The sequence below is a fragment of the Pleurodeles waltl genome, chromosome 6 (assembly GCF_031143425.1).
Source record: "Pleurodeles waltl isolate 20211129_DDA chromosome 6, aPleWal1.hap1.20221129, whole genome shotgun sequence".
Taxonomy (NCBI): Eukaryota; Metazoa; Chordata; class Amphibia; order Caudata; family Salamandridae; genus Pleurodeles; species Pleurodeles waltl.
This window is the reverse complement of record NC_090445.1, coordinates 1,558,742,559-1,558,760,421: the sequence shown is the minus strand read 5'-3', so window position 1 is coordinate 1,558,760,421 and position 17,863 is coordinate 1,558,742,559.

The following is a 17,863-nucleotide window of genomic DNA, read 5'->3' as shown; positions in this document are numbered from 1 at the left end:
CACGAGACAGGCAGTGGCGGTTCGCAGGGTGCAGAAGGGGCGGGCGGAGAGCGGGGGCAATAAAAATTAAATTAAGAAAAAAAAACGTACCACCTCCGTCGCGCCACGCTGCTCTTCTGCTGCAGGCAGACACAGGCGGCTCCCAGCCTGCCCTGCGGCCAACCCTGACACTGCTCAGAGCAGCATCAGGATTGGGTGGGAGCGCCCTGCCAGGGCACTCCACTCGGACTGGGAGCCTATGCAGACTCTCTCTAGCCCGGCAACTTTGTTGCTGAACTGGAGAGAGCCCTGTGCGGATGTGTGTTTGGCCGTCCCGAGACAGCTGGCCAAATATACATGAGCAGTGAGGAGGAGGGCTGTGCACTCCCCCTCAGTGCACGTCACCATCGTGGCCCCACCCATTTCAAAGAAAATGATAATACAGATAGTTTATTAATGTTTTCTTTGAAAGGTTTTGCAGCTGCCGCTGCTGGCGGGGGGCAACACTCCTCCGCCCTAATGGAGGAGCTGCCCCAGGACAAAGGCTGTTTTCAGGTCTGCCTTGGTCTGCTTAAATTGCAGGGCCAGGCACCAGGGGCATTATGCTGTTGGATGGTACAAGCAGGATCTGCTGGGTCACAGTGGTGGGCTGTGGACATCATGTGAGATCCTCTGCTGACGGATATACTGGTCACTGTGTGGTCTGCTGAGTCATTACCTTGCTTGTGCATCTCTTCAGATAGCCCCCTGATATTTCAGAGGAAAAACATGAATTAGCCAGAAGGAAGGACACAGAAATGTATAAAAAGGAAGCAATAGCTACAGACAACGAGGTAAAGAAACAGATAAGAGATTGGATTGAGGTAAAGATGTAGATAGAGCAAGTGATATTGAAAATGAAATGTATAGAAAGAGAGAGGTTTAGGGTACACAGAGGGGTGAGGTAGAGGGAGTTAAGGTAGAAATAGAGAGGAGATAATGAGGTAGTGAGAGAAACAAAGTAGCAAGAGAGGTAAAAATGACAGAAGTATAGAAAGACGGGTCAGGTAAAAAGAGTAGAGAGGCAGAGAGAGAGGGGTGAAGGCCAGGACAGAAAGAGAGAAGCGGTGTAGAGTGAAAAGAGGAGATTAGAAAGACATTGGTGAAATAGAGAATAGGAGATGAGGTTGATATAGATGTGCAGCAAGGGGAGTGTAAAGAGAGTTGTGAACTAGAGACAGATAGAGATAGAGGGAAGTAGTGACATATATAAAGAGATAGATTTGGAAGACGAGAGGGTGAATTGAAATGTAGGATGAGGTGCAGAGAAAGAGAAGAGGTAAGGAAATATAGATAGCGAGAAAAGTAAGGTAGGAAGATAGGTGCTGCAGAGGGACCAGAGGTAGAGGGAGAGCGATGAGTTAGAGATGTCAGTTAGCAAATGAATTGTGAGGTAAATTGAGAGGTTGGGTAGTAACACAGAAAGAGGTGGGATAAATGGGGATTAGATACTAAGTACAAAGAGAAATTAAATCTAGGGAGAGAGATGTCATGGAGAGAGGTGAGCTCTAGAGAGGACTGTGAGAAAGAGAGATAAAGAGGTGGGGGAAAAGAGATGGAGTTGAAAGAGAAGGAGTTAGGTGGAGGAGAGACACAGGGAGATGAAATGGAAACAGAGCAGGGAGGTTCAGGGAGAGGGACCAGAGAGAGAGGGAGTAGGGAAGGAGCAATATAGAGGAATGCAGCAGTAGTGACAGAGAGAGGCAAGGGCATGAGAGCAGATGGGAGAGGTGTACTAGAGTCATATTCAGAGAGAGTCGAGGCTAACATATTTGAGGCAGAGAGAGAGGGATAGGCACATAGAGATGTAGAGATAGATAAAGGGGTAAAGAGAGGTGCGAGTTAGAAAAGTAGTGAAGTAACTATTTTCGAATTAACTTGCCACCATCTGCCTGAGAGTGCAAGGGTTAGGGTGGCGTGGGCTGGTATGCACATTAGGAGACTGATTTACTAAAGGTTTGTGTTGGCCCTCGCTCAACGATAAGTGACGCAAAGCCAAGGAAAGCATTGCAACACATTGCAAAGCATCACAAAAGGGCAGCAACAGAACATCATCGGAATTTGGTTTTCATCTATTTACCAATGCAGAGTATTGGGTGAATCAGTTTCTGCAGTCGGGATAGCGAGTGCCCATCGTTCAGCTGTATTTGGCTGGGTGTGTGTGAATCACACACACTTTCTTACCTCATCTCTCTAATGTGGCACACCAAAGCATTGGGTGCCATCTCTCCACAGCCCCTCTTTCGAAAACATTTAATTTGCTTAAAAGCGCCGGTAAAGGCCAGCTTTGCTAATACACTGAGCTATCCACATGAAATACAGATCTGTTCTTTGCAGCAGGTATATTAACCCGCTGTGCAGCTTTACGGCGAGTCAAAACTGACATTAGACAAAACTCACATCTCTCTCCCTAGCAGTAACATTGATCAGAAGAGTTATCTTGACATTTATGTTGCTGCCTGAAAGCTGGGCACAAGAAACTCTGCAGTGTGTGCTTTTAAATTGTACATTATTTCTAAACACAACGCCCTCGGGAACTCCCCCCAGTGGCGTAGCGTGGGGGGTGCAGGGGGGGCTGGCCGCACCGGGCGCAACATCTTGGAAGAGACTCGAGTGCTAAAATCCACGGGTTAGGGGGCGCAAATTACTTGCCCTGCCCCGGGTTAGGGGGCGCAAATTACTTGCCTTGCCCTGGGTGCTGACAACCCACGCTACGCCACTGCCCCCCACACCACACCAGGTTAGCGCCCAGTGCATGCGCACGCACAGGTCGCACTGCCCTGCGCATGCCATTTAGAGGTGGAGGAACATCAGGGCTTCTAATGGCACAGCCTTATCTGGCACGGCCATCAGAAATGTCTGACCTGAGACCTTGTCCACCACGGGACCGGCAGGTCACAGTGGTGGCTGCCTTGAGCTATGCAGTGGTGGAGCGATAAATACTTCTTTTTTTCCCTACTTGGGACAGCTGTGCGAGACATGACAGTTCTAGGAAAGAATATTGCACAAAGTCCCTCACAGCAAGGAGAAAGCCATCTGATGCCAGGACCATTGTTATTTTGTTTCGGAAGTCCAAACTCAAGCTTTGGGAGATTGTTCTCTGAGAAGAGAACACTTTACTGATCGGAGGCAAAGGGCAATCTGTAGGGGGGATGTGACGTGGAACGCACACCCTCCACCAATATGTATTGTTAATGGGGTAAGATGCCCTGGAGACTGACTGGCCAGGTCTGCACATTAGAAATTAAGATCCGAGCTATGCTTTGTGACTATTTCCCTGTCTGCGGAGTACGAAATTGTGACAGAGGCCGGGGGCAGACCATGGGTGTAGTCTTGGCACTGACAGGCCCCTTTCCCAGTGACTTCAGTGACTTCACATGAGGCATCTCATACAACAACTGTATGAGGCAAAGACAAGAGTTATATGTGGTTGTTTCTCCTCTCCTCGCAATAGCTTTTTGTGCTTCTGGTGAAGGATATGGGATTTAGTCAGTCAGACGATCACCTAGTCGGTTTTAAGGGTTTAGTGGCAGAGGCATCTATTCATTACTGTGTGTACATATGCGTTTATGTGCATCTGTGAGTCTGTGCACGTGTGCCGGTGGATGTGAATGTTTGCATGGGTGTGTTCGTATTAGCGCATGTGCATGCATGTGTTTGCACATGAGTGCGTGAGTGCACAGGTCAGTGTGCACATAATAACTTGTATTTTATATAGCGCTTCCTACTACACATCCTTTTTAAAGAGCTTTAAGTTGTGGGTGCTACTATTACCCACTCCTCTTATTCAATTAACTGACCTCTTGGACAATGGAAGGCTGAGTTGGCTTTTCCAGCAATGAAAATTGTTTCCTGGCTATCATTGCTTTGTTTCAGCAGAGAACTTTCAGCTCTTTGAGCCATCCCTCCACAAATGTGCCTGTGCACATGAGTGTCTGTGTGCTCCGCCTCACGCCTTCTGTTTCACATGTAGCACTTGTTTGTGCATATTTCATTAGTATACCTAACCTAATGAATACCCCTTAAGCTAATTATAAGATTGTGTGTGTCAAATGATTGATCATAGCCTAAGAGCGCGGTGTCAGCCTCTGTTGAGATATCAAATGTGTTTTAGAATTGGTCCGACAGAACTATAGTTGTCTGTACAACTTAAAGTCAAAAAAGCATAAAATACAGGATGAAAGTCAATGTTAAATCTACTGTGAAAACAGCATTTCAAAGCGAGAAGCCATGCTTCCTGAGAAGGTTACCCTCCATTTATGTAGGAATCACGCTGCTCAGATAAGAGGCTTTAACAATCTGTCAACCAGTGTCACGAAAATTATGTTCATCAAGAGTAGATGCCTGGAGGCCCTGGGATGCTCTTAAACCATCCTGGAGAGACAGCTAACTGCCCTGCTCTTCAAGGAACTCTTTAAGGCAGACTGTTCAAGCCATTTTTTTCATTTTTCTTTAAAGTCCAGACCATATTTTCGGCTACCCCACTCTATGATTTAGGTGGCCGTCCCATAGTGCACGCACGATCCTGGTAAATGTAAGGGTACGGTTTGGCCACTAAGCATATATTTGGCTTTCTTATGCCAACATTCAGAGCCGCAACCGCCGCCTACTGATGAAAAATCAAGAACGCTAGGAAGGACGCACTCCGGGAGCGCATCAACTCCTCTGCACACAACTCGAAAGAACTCTTCTCAGCCATCAACGAGTTCACAGATCCCCCCTCCGAAGCCACCAGTGACAAACTTGCCTCCTTTTTCCATCACAAGATCCAGGACATCTACGACAGCTTCCTCCCGGAAAATCCTGGCACCGGAACCTGCGACTGACCCACCCACCCAGAACCTGCCCGGACCATCCAGGACTAGTCAGTGCTCACCACAGAGGAAACAGTCAACATCACAAACAGCACCCACTCCGGAGCCCCTTCAGACCTCTGCCTGCACCACATACATATCAGAGCCAGCGCATCCATCGCCCTGAGCTTCGTGACATAATCAACTGCTCCATCAGCACGGGCACCTTCCCTGAGGACTGGAAACACACCAAAATATACCTTCTCCTGACAAAACCTTTGCCCGACCCATCAGAACTAAAGAATTTCCGGTCCATCTCGCTGCTACCCTACACAAGCCAAAGTCCTAGCAAAAGCAATCAATGCACAACTACAGAATTTCATCAAGGCCAACAACTCCCTGGACAACTCCCAGTCCAGCTTCCGCAGCAATCACAGCACGTAGACAGTACTCCTGGCAGCCACTGCCGACATCTGATTGCTCCTAGACCACGGCCACACCGCAGCACTCATACTCCTCGACCTCTCAGCAGTTTTCAACATGGTCTCCCACAGCACTCTGCGCACCAGACTCCAGAACATAGGAATCCGTGGAACAGCCATGGAATGGATCCACTCCTTCCTCTCCGGGAGTGTGCAGAGGGTCAGACTCCCGCCCTACACTTCCAGACCCACAGGAGTCAACTGCGGAGTTCCCCAAGGATCCTCACTGAGTCCCACACTGTTCAACGTATACATGGCCCATCTTGCTGCCATTGTCAGAAGCCACGGTATGAACATCCTGTCATATGCCGATGACACACAACTCATCATTTCCCTCACCGAAGACCCGGACACGGCCAAAAGGAACTTTCATGCAGAAATGGAAGCCGTCGCCACCTGGATGAGAGGAAGCTGCCTCAAGCTCAACTCCGACAAGAGTGAGCTCATCATCTTTGGAAACGCCACCTCAGCTTGGGACAACTACTGGTGGGCCACATCCCTCACCCCCCCCCCGCACCGACCGAGCATGCCCACAACTTAGGAATCATCCTCGACTCCTCTCTATCCTTGACCCACCAGGTAAACTCTGTCACCTCCTCCTGCTGGCACACACTCCACAAACTTCGGGAGATCTTCAGATAGATCCTACCTGACTCTTGCAGGACAGTCACCCATGCCTTAGTCACAAGCAAGCTCGCCTATGGCAACGCCCTCTAGGTTGGCCCCTCAACTAGGAACATCAAAAAACTTCAACTCATCCAGAATGCTGCCGCCAGACTCATTCTGGACCTCCCTTGCTGAGAACACACCTCCCAACACCTGAGGACACTCCACTGGTTACCGGTCGAAAAGCGAATCACCTTCAAGCTTCTCACCCACACGTACAAGGCCATACACAATGCAGGACCAGCCTACCTGAACCACAGCATCTCCTTCCATATCCCCTAAAGATCCCTCTGCTCTGCCCAGATGGCCCTGGCCACCTTTCCTCGCATCCGCAAAACCACGGCCGGAGGACGATCTCTCACCTACACTGCAGCATAGACCTGGAACAACCTCTCCCTGCACCTCAGACAAAGCCTGTCGCTCACAATCTTCAGGAAGAACCACATGATGCGGCTCTTCGGATGAGGCCCCTCTTCTCCCCCCACCTTTAGACCCTCACGGGTGAGTAACCGTGCTTTACAAATGTTGATTGATTGCTTGACATGTAAAAAAAATATTTGAAAGCAAAATTTTTGAATGTACATGAACTGAACAGCAGATGTTTGGGGGAAAAATGATTGAACTAGTTTTCTCCGAAACCCTAGTCTACAGATGAGTGTAATCTACCTGTTGTATGAACAGCTAAATTATCTGTAACCTGGGTGTCAGCACTGCTCAGCTTGCAACGGCACCCTAGGCCTCCAGGACTGCTTGAGGTTGACTGTAAGATGAGTGTATGTTTTATTTTTTGACCCCTACCTCTTTCAAGAAAAGTTTTGATCACACAATAAATAATTCAGACTCATCTTAGAGGCCCAACAAAGGCAGTGAATGACAGAACTGTGGTGAGCTGTTAAGGTAAACGATAAGTGATATGACATTGCTTGTTATTGCTGTCCGTTACCTATGGCCTTTTAGACATTGTTCTACAACAAAAAACATTTTAATACTATTTGCTGAAAATTGTCTTAAGATGAGTGACTATGCAGCACTTTTGGAGAGGGTCAGGTTTTCTTGGAACTCGTTGAATCCTCTGTAAAAATAAGTGCCCTTGAGTAGCTTATAGCTTTTCATCAAAATGTAGTAATGATAAACTTTCTGATATTACAGTAGGAGCTCTGGGTGACTTGTTTCATTACATTGTGTTGGTTCTTCAGCAAGCAGAGATTGTTACTGTGCTGACTGACTGGATTCCATTGAGAAAGGGATTGAAACAGTGCTTGACAACAATAAGAATCTGTCTTTTTTCTGGGGCACAGATACACAGGTTTGTGCCCCAGCAGTGAGCTGGATGCTGTTTGGTGGCATCAGCGGCTCCACATTGACATCTGTGCCAGAAAATATGTGCGATGTGCCATACAGGTGCCACCCCAGCATGCTAACATCAGTTTCTTTCTTGACTATTTCCATGCCAAAAATGTTGCGCCACGTCAGAATGATTTGTGACCTGTGCGCAGAGTCTAACAGGACCTTTTAGGTGAAGAGCCCAGTTCACAGAAGAGGGAGGATGGGAGGGTCAGTGAGGAATCTGTGGTATGAGCTCCACCAGAAAAAGTGTTATCAAATGTAACTAACTTGTTCTTATGATAGAGACTTCTATGTGCAAGTTCCTCACCTTAGAATAGACACCAAAGCCAACCCTCACAGGAGGGGGGGTCTGCAAACTGGTTTAAAACAAAATGTCTTAGAGGACCAAACAGGCAAAATGCCAGTCTCAACTGACATGATGTGAGGAGTGACGCCCACGTAGTAGCCTGACAGATGTCCAGGACAGGCACTCCGCATACTAACGCATTAGTAGATGCTTTGGCCCTGGTGGATTGAGCCTGCAAGCCTTCATGAGGCTGCATTCTAGCTAGTGTGTAACAGATTTTGATGCAGAGTACAATCTATCAAGAAATACTTCATTTCTCCACCACCTTGCCTTTTTTTGCTCCAGTGAACCCAATGTAGAAGTTAATGTCCACCAGGTCTTCTTTACTGTAATCGATGTAAAAGGAAAGAGCTCTTTTGGATCCAAATGGTGGAGACTCTCTTCTTCCTTGGAAGGATGCGGTGGAGCGAAAAATGGCAGCAGCGTGATGTTTTGGGTGTCATGGAAGGGGGCCACAATCTTTGGCAGGAAGCAGGTGCGAGTCTGAAGAACCAGTTTGTCTGCGTAGAAGCTGGTGTAGGTTAACAGAAAGAGCTTAAAGCTTATGAGGCCAAAACAACACAAACAAGAGGACCTCCAACAGAGAGGCAGAAAGTGGGTCAACTTGTCTTGAGGAGCACCAAGTCACAAACTTGTCCAATTGGCAGGAGTACAAGGCCTTTGTTGGGGGATGCCTGGCTGCTACAATAGCATTGCAGATTTCAGTGGAAAGAATAAAGACAATCAACTGTTGCCACTCATTCTCCAAACATGAACATGGAAAGTGCGCAAGTTCGGGTGAAAGACCTTGCCCTGCTGCTGCGACAAGGGATTTCCCGACAAGGCAAAGTGATCAAGGGACAAATGTTCATGCGGAGGAGTTCTGGATACCACACTCTCCAAGCCCAATCCAAAGCCACGAGGATGACTTGGGCCTGATCAATTCTGATCTTCTTAAGATATTGGCACAGGATTAGTTTTGGCGGAAAGGCAAACAGGAGTCCCAAGTTCCATTTTAAATAGAATAGGTCTCCGGGCGAGATGCGCTTTGGAAACTTCAGTGTGCAAAACTACTGACATTGCACGTTCTCTGCAGTGGTGAACATATTGAGTCAAGGTTCTCAAGTTTCTTGGAACAGACTTCGTGCTATCTCCGGATGCAGACACCAGTTACAATCCACAAGGCATCAATGACTGAGTTCCTCTGCCTTAGCGTTCAGAGATTCCGCCAGGTGTTGCACAACCAAGATGTTGTGACATTCCAGCCATGTCCATAGGTACAGGGCCTCCTGGCACAGTCCATGACCCCACTCCACCTTGTTTGCTGCAATATAACATGAAGGTGGTGTGGCCCATGAACACCTATACCAGCCTTTTCTTGATCGATGGAAGAAAGGCTTTAAATGCCAACCATATGGATCTCAGCTCCAGAGTCTTCGGATGTCATGCCTCCCAGGTGGCCATTTCAACCCAGAAGTGCTGTATCAGTCACCACCATCAGCTCTGGGTGGGGAAGGAAGAGAGGTCTGTCACAGACTAAATCGCAGTTTGTCAACCACCTCTGCAGGCCTTTTGCATTCTCCTCTGAAATCTTGATCAATTGTAAGATTTTCCCCTGGTGCTGTACCCACTGGGACTTCAGATCCCACTTCAAAGCACACAATTGCCACATGACGTGTTTCACCAGAAGGATGCTTGAGGCCATCAGACCATGTAGCCTCAGTCAGTCTCACTGAGATCCAAGACTGAGGCTGAAACATCAGGAACATAGCCCTAATGTCCCAGATTCACCACTCTAGAGTATAAGCTCGTAACTGCTCCATGGCCAGAATGGCTCAGATGAAAGGGAGCACACCTTCAGCAGCCAGTCGTTGAGGTAGAGGAAGACTGAGACCCCTGACCGCCGAAGATGTGCTTCAGCCAACGCCATCATGTTTGTGAACAACCCAGTGTCACAAGTGAGACCAAAAAGGAGAACAGCAAGCTGGAAATGATCCTGTCCCATGGTTAACTGCAGGTAATGACTGTATGGCTGCAGGATGGGGATGACAAAATACATGTCGAGGAGGTCCATTGCTACCATCCAGTCTCCAGAATCCAGGGCAGACAAGACCTGGACAATGGTGAGTATTTTTAATCTCCTCTTTTGTAGGAAAGCATTGTAAGAGTGAAGATTTAGGATAGGACTGTGGCCGCCAACCTTTTTCAGCACGAGAAAGTGACAGGAATAGCAACCATGACCTACTTCTGCTACAAGTACCCTATTGATGATTCCTTTGAGTAATGAAGCCTGCACCTCCTGACATAGCAAGGAGAGATAGTCTCCAGCAACCGATCTGAAGTAGGTGGAAAAGGTGGTGGGGTTTCCAGACATGTGGGGGCGTAACCCCATTGGAAAATTTGAAGTTCCCACTTGTCAGATGTTATAGCTCGCCATTGGGGCAGGTGGTGCCTGTTCCTCTTGCCAACAAATGACTGTGTTATATTGGGGGCCTGCCAAAGAGGCTTGGAGGCAGTAGCAACCGGAATGGTGGAGGATTGGACAGTACGCTGACTTTGAGTCCTACTTCCTCTGTGGGAACTGTGTCCATGGCCACGATAGGGCTGGGAAGCCTGATGACCATGGTGGTACGGCTGGTATTGTAGATGCTGCTCAGAGCCACCATAGCCACTGAAGGGATGAAAAGAGGAGTGCTATTGGCATAGGCCATGGAGGATGTCAATGACCTGGAGGTGACCCATCTCTCCTTATTGTCTACCAGACGAGAGCTGTTGAAGGGCATGTCCATCAGTGATGATTGGATGTCCGCCAAGAAGCCAGTTGATCTCAGCCAGGTGTGGCATTGAAGTGCCATTGTAGAAGTAATTTAGGGAGGCACAGAGTTGGCACGGCATCCAGCTCCACAGGAAGAGTGTGGAAGTGGAGCCTAGAAGCATGAAGTCGAGGGAGGAAAGTAGAAGAACACTTCAACTTCTTCTTTTTGTTCTTCTTGGACTTACTCAACTTTGATGATGACTTTGATTTGGAAAAAAAACAATCACAAGACTGACTCCCTGACCAGGCCTGAGACCTTCCACAGGATTAGGACCGGGACCAATATGATGCTTTGATGTATCATGCTGCTAGGAGCTTCATGGCTCGCCCACGGATTGCCTTTAGTTGCATCGATTGACAGTTGACACAGGCCTTAGGATCGTGGTCCAACCCCAGGAACCAAAGAAAAACCAAGCGTGGATCAAAAACCGACATCTACCTCTGACATTCCCCACAAGGTTTAAAACCCAAATGTTTGTTGGGAGACATGTCCCTAGCACATTGCGGGTGAAAACTTAAAAAAAGAGTTGACAAAAGGTTGAAACAGGTTAAAAAACTAACAGAGGTAGCCCTCTGGATCAGCACTGTTGGCACAGAAAGAAAGGAACTGATGTTAGTGCTCTGAGGTGGCACCTCTATGGCACTGCACATGTCACTCTCACTGAGGATGACACTGATGTGTAGCCGCCAATGCCACCTACTGATATGCAGAGGCACTGCTCAAGAGTTTCTGGATCCAGTCTGACACCTGGAGAATATTCTCAGTTGTGGAGTCTGCAGGTAGAAATCTCTATCAGAAATATGTTTTCATCTGTAGGATGAGATTACCATTGGTATCTAATTTAGAGAAGATTATAGGGGACATTCTCCCAGAATGGACAACACATATTATCCATTTACTATACCTAGGAGACCTAAGTAGATAAGCCTACACAATTTAGATATGGATCAACACCTTAAAGTATGACAGCTTGATGTTTTTGACCAAGAGGAATTTCTTATTGCTACTAGATTTATAAAGTGCATATCTTTATTTCCATAAATTTAGTGGAAATCCGGAGACATTATACATTGTTTTAGAATGTACAAGTGATTCAGTTACAGATGGTTTAAGTCGCAGTATGATTGTAAGCATTGTTAAATGAGGGTACACCATTCTGCTAATTTGAGGAATAATGTGCAGGGTACTTTTACATACTAGGAAGCTTTGTACAGAGGGCCTGGTTGTACATGCTTTATCACCACCTAATGTATAGATGTGAAACTGTTTTTTGTCAGATAAGGTATTTAACCGCCACATCTCATTAAGGTAAATAATGACCAAGCACTGCTTCTGAATGGCACTCAAGGTTTAAAAAGTTGTTGACCTCATTAATGTCTACAGAGTCATTGCTTTTCTTTCACAGCTCAATATCAGTAAAAAAAAAAGCATAATATCTACTATCTATGTCGATGATTTCACAGATGCGCTTTACATTCTGCTTGTTAGGAAAAGTTATGTCCATTAGTACTACAGACGTATGAAAAATGGAGTCTACCTGTATCTTACTGAATAACTTCCATTATAAAAAACTTATAGCAAAATGTTATATCCATTAGATGATGTCATCAGTGATGTAACTTGAGATATCATCAGTGAGCAAAATTATTAGTTAGCCCGGTAACCTATAACTGGCGAATTTTAGTATGTTGTTAGTCTCTAAACATTTGTTTTTGTATTATTTCAACACCTAACTATAACATCACATTAACCTCTTAGCTGTTGGGCCTTTCCCCCCCCAGTGCTGAGCTCTTTTCTGGCTATTTGAGGTAGTTCGCGTATAGGCCTTCATAACTTTTTGTCCACATAAGCTATCCATGCCAAATTTGACTCCTTTTTTTCCAACATCCTAGGGACTCTAAAGGTAGTCAGAATTTGTGGGTACCCCTGGAGGAGACAGGAAATTAGCCAAAATACAGCTAAAATTTCAGTTTTAAAAACAAAATGGGAAAAAAGAGCTGCAGAAGAAAGCTTGTGGTTTTTCCCCTGAAATTGGCATCAAGAAAGGGTTTGCGGTGCTAAAATCACCATCTTCCCAGCTTTCAGGAACAGGCAGACTTGAATCAGAAAGGCATATTTTTCAACACAATTTTGGCATTTTACTGGGACATACCCAGTTTTTACTATTTTTGGTGCTTTCATCCTCCTTCCAGTTAGTGACAGGAATGGGTGTGAAACCAATGCTGGATCCCGGGAAAGCTAAGCATTTCTGAAAAGTAGACAGAATTCTGAATTCAGCAAGGGGTCAATTGTGTAGATCCTACAAGGTTTTCCTACAGAAAATAACAGCAAAAATAAAAAAGATATTGAAATTGAGCTGATTTTTTTTTAAAAAAATTCTCCACGTTTTACTCTGTAACCTTTTCCTGCAATGTCAGATTTTTTAAAGCAATATACCGTTACGTTTGCTGGACTCTTCTGGTTGCAGGAATATATAGGGCTTGTAGGTTCATCAAGATCCCTAGGTACCCAGAGCCAATAAATGAGCTGCACTTTACAATGGGTATACAGCAATTCATTTGGTGAAATATAAAGAGTGAAAAATAGCTATCAAGGAAACCTTTGTAATTCCAAAATGGTCATAAGATAAGGTGTTGAGAAGCAGTGGTTATTTTCACATCTCTGAATTCCGGGGTGCCCATACTAGCATGTGAATTACAGGCCATTTCTCAAATAGACTGCTTTTTTACACACTGTCTTCCATTTGGAAGGAAAAAATGTAGAGAAAGACAAGGGGCAATAACACTTGTTGTGCTATTCTGTGTTCCCCCAAGTCTCCCGATAAAAATGGTACCTCACTTGCATGGGTAGGCCTAATGCTCGCAACAGGAAAGGCAACATGGACACATCACATTTTTACATTGAAATCTGACGTGTTTTTTGCAAAGTGCCTAGCTGTAGATTTTGGTCTCTAGCTCAGCTGGCAGCTAGGGAAACCTACCAAACCTACACATATTTTTTTAAAATTAGACACATAGGGGAATCCAGGATGGGCTGACCTGGTGAGGGGCTCTCACCAGGTTCTGTTACCCAGAATCCTTTGCAAACCTCAAACTTTGGCCAAAAAAACACTTTTTCCTCACATTTCGGTGACAGAAAGTTCTGGAATCTGAGAGGAGTCACAAATTTCCTTCCACCCAGTGTTCCCCCAAGTCTCCCGATAAAAATGGTACCTCACTTGTGTGGGTAGGCCTAGCGCCTGTGACAGGAAATGCCACAAAACACAATGTGGACACATCACATTTTGCTAAAGAAAACAGAGCTGTTTTTTGCAAAGTGCCTAGCTGTGGAGTTTGGCCTATAGCTCAGCCGGCACCTAGGGAAACCTACCAAACCAGCACATTTCTGAAAACTAGACACCTAGGGAAATCCAGGAAAGGCTGACTTGTGGGGCTCTCACCAGGTTCTGTTACCCAGAATCCTTTGCAAACCTCAAACTTTGGCCAAAAAAAAACTTTTCCCTCACATTTCGGTGATAGAAAGTTTTGGAATCTGCGAGGAGCCACAAATTTCCTTCCACCCAGTGTCCCCCCAAGTCTCCCGATAAAAATGGTACCTCATTTGTGTGGATAGGCCTAGCGCCTGCGATAGGAAATGCCACAAAACACAACATGGACACATTCCATTTTCCTAAAAAAAACAGAGCTGTTTTTTGCAAAGTGCCTAGCTGTGGATTTTGGCCTCTAGCTCAGCCGGCACCCAGGGAAACGTACAAAACCTGGGCATTTTTTAAAACTAGACACCTAGTGGAATCCAAGATGGGGTGACTTGTGGGGCTCTCACCAGGTTCTGTTACTCAGAATCCTTTGCAAACCTCAAAAGTTGGCCAAAAAAACACTTTTTCCTCACATTTTTGTGACAGAAAGTTCTGGAATCTGAGAGGAGCCACAAATTTCCTTCCACCCAGCGTTCCCCCGAGTCTCCCGATAAAAATGGTACCTCACTTGTGTGGGTAGGCCTAGTGCTCGTGACAGGAATAGATCACACAGCGGTCAATGTTGGTCCTTACATGAGGCAACTGTTGACCCTGGGGTAATCCATTCTTGATGCAGGCACTAGGTACAGGCAAATGGGGTAGTGTTTTTATCAGGACAGGTGAGGAATCACTGGGTGGTAGGATTGTGGATCCCAGCATATTCCTGTAGTTTGTGTGACAGAAATGCAAGAAAAATAAAGTTTTTATTCAACATTTCAGCTTTGCAGGGCTTTCTGGGTAAGAAAACTTTGGGGAATCCACACAAGTCCCACCGCTGTGGACCCCCCCCGGATGTCTAGTTTCTAGAAATGTTTGAGTTTAGTATGTTTCCCTATATGGCCGCCGAGCCCAAGACCAAAAACACAGGTGCCTGCCTTTCAAAACCAGTTTGTTTTGTGATAGATAATTTTGATGTCTCCACAATATGATTTGGGCGGTGGAATTTGGGGCTGAACTAAATTGGGGAGCTCCCATGAGAGCACTCTCTCTCTGTGCTTGCCGCCGCATTCACCTGCTCTCTTGGTTGGGCTAACCCGCTTTTGTCCCATTGCACAGACTGTGCTTGCGAAGGGACAGCAGGACTGTCCTCATCACCTCTCTCATAATTACTGGAAGAGGAGTTATCGAATGGGACTCCTCCGACTGAAAAATCACTTCCTGAGTCTGCGCCGTTGTCCTATCCCTTAGATGCTGTCTCAGTATCTGCTGTCTCAGTCTCTGATCCTATGTCAGAGCTGTCCTTTATAACCCGAGTGAGGGCGTCAGCAGCAGTCTTCCAACGAGATGCTATCTCTGCTACTGGCTAAACTGTTGCTCTAAAACACTAGCCTGCGTAGACAGTCACAAAATTGCTGGTGTGTGTATGATGCATGCAACAGTAGAGGTCACCTCACCTGCGCTTCTTCCCTCAATCAGGAGGTTCTTTCAAGACACTCAAAAAACACCTTGTCACATACCATTTGTCATAGTGTTTAGCACCTCCTGCGCCCAGTCCAACAATCATTATTGGTGTTCCAATCCCATGTCCTCCTCCTTGGATTCCCTCATTACCACCCAGCAAAAGTGCCCTTCTTCTCTCCATAGCCGCCCCCCCCAACCCCGCACATACATTTCATTTGCATTATAGCACAGGTAATGGCTGACTTTACTAATGTACTCAGCTATTTACATAAAATACAGATTTGCTCTTTGCAGTAGGCATATAAACCTGCGCTTCTTTATGGCACTAAAACTGCCACTAGACTAAAGTCTGATCCTTTTGTAGCCGAAACATAATCACAAGACTTACTTGACTTTTTTATTGCTGCCTAAAAGCTACAGTTGAAATATATATATATATATAGAGAGAGATCTATCTATAGATATATCTATGTAGTTAGATATGTCTATCTACATGTATATCTATATAGATCTATATGTATATAGATCTATATTTTTTTAGTAGTTGTGTGGTTTCCTTGTGGCCAAAATGGCCCCCAGGGAAACCCTACAACTACTAAAAAAAAGTATTGCCCCCACAGGGGATCACTCTGCCCACGGGCGACCCCCTGTCAATTTCTTTATTTGTTTTTTAAAAAAGCCCCTCGGGGGCGCGATCGAGCGCGATCGTGCCCCCCCAGGGGACACCTACATTCAAGTGAAAAAATATGCCCCCAGGGGGACGGCCCGTTTTCCGAGGGGGCCGACCCCCCCAAGTGAAATCCCTGGTGTGTAGGGGTGTTTCCTGGCCCTCGATCGCAGCTGTACTGTGATCGAGGACCAGGAAACACGTTCAGGAAGGGCTCGTGTGAAAGAGTCTCCCCTTTCACACGAGGCCTTCCTTAACATCGGGAAGGCCGTTTGGGGCCGTTTTCCCCATCGCAGCAGGAAGCGGCCTTGTGGCCGCTTCCTGCTCCAATGGCGAAAACAACACTGTTACATCAGCGCGCCGACCTTACCTACAATGTCACTTTAACATGTGTGTTTTTTTGTGAATTTCAGTTTTTTTTATCATACTCACACAACTTCCCCACTAAGCACAGCTTATGGCTTGGGCTGCAGTGGGTTGGCCACAGGACCTGACCTCAGGTCAGGCCCTGCACCCAATCCCCCACTGACAACCAACCCCCTGCTGCACATGGTGCATGGCAGCGTGGCATGGGTTTGGCCACAGGACCTGGCCACAGGCCAAGATCTACACCTAAACACCCGCAGCTACCCAATCTTTGGCCATGGGCAGCAGGGGTGTTGGATGCCCCCCCCCCCATTTGCACCAATGACGACAGTCAACAGCATATACCCAAACTCTTATGGGTGCAAAACCCCCCTAATCATTCCCAACCCCCTGTGGCTACAAACCGATTGCCACACACAGCATCAGGTCATGCATGGTGAGGTGTGAGGTGCCATAGGAACTGGTTGGTGGCCAGACTGTGTGCCCAACCGATCACGGGCGGACTTAACTGTGTCTGCAGGCCCTTTCTATGATTACTGGCGACTCTTGTTACCAGAATACATCTGGGAAAGAGGGTAAGGACATTCTTATACACCTGCAATCTTGCATTTTTGTAAACTAAGATCTGTTTTAAAGCACTCAGTGCATAAAAACATGCACACTTAAGTCACCCAAGCTAAACACACTTCATAGTACTGCAGAAGCACAATACCTTGCCTCATGTGCATATGTGCTAATGTTGGCATGTGCATGTAACAAAGTGGCACAGTGTCATGGACTTGACTTACACAATTGTCCAGCATTTAGTTATTATTCAACTGGTTATGATTCTATGTGTTTACTAATGCTACTAAGTATTTCCTTACATTTCCAAACTCCAAGGCACTTCACTCCACGACACTCCACTCTACTCCACTCTATGCCACTCAACTCTCTGCCACTCTAGACCACTCTACTCCACTCTATGAAACTCCACTCTACAATTCTCCACTCTATCCCACTCCACTCTATTCTATTCCACTGTATGACACTCTATGAAACTCTACTCGACTTTGTGCCACTGCACACCACTCTACACCACTCCAATTTACAACACTCTACACCGCAGTACTCAATGACATTCCACACCACTCTACTGTATGACATGCCACTTCACTGTATGACACTCCATTCTATGCCACTCTACTCTATGCCACTCTATGCCACTCCACTCTAGTACACTCCATACCACTTTACTCCACTCTACGGCACTCCACGCTCCCCACTCCACTCTACTCCACTCCACGACATTTCACTTCACTGTACACTATGCCACCCTATGTCTGTCCACTCTAAGTCACCCCGCATTATGATACTCTATTCCACCCTGTGCCACTCCACTCCATGGCACTCTGCACAACTCTATGCCGCTTAAGTCTAGGCCACTCAACACCACTCTATTCCACCCCACTCCACTCTTCTGCACTCT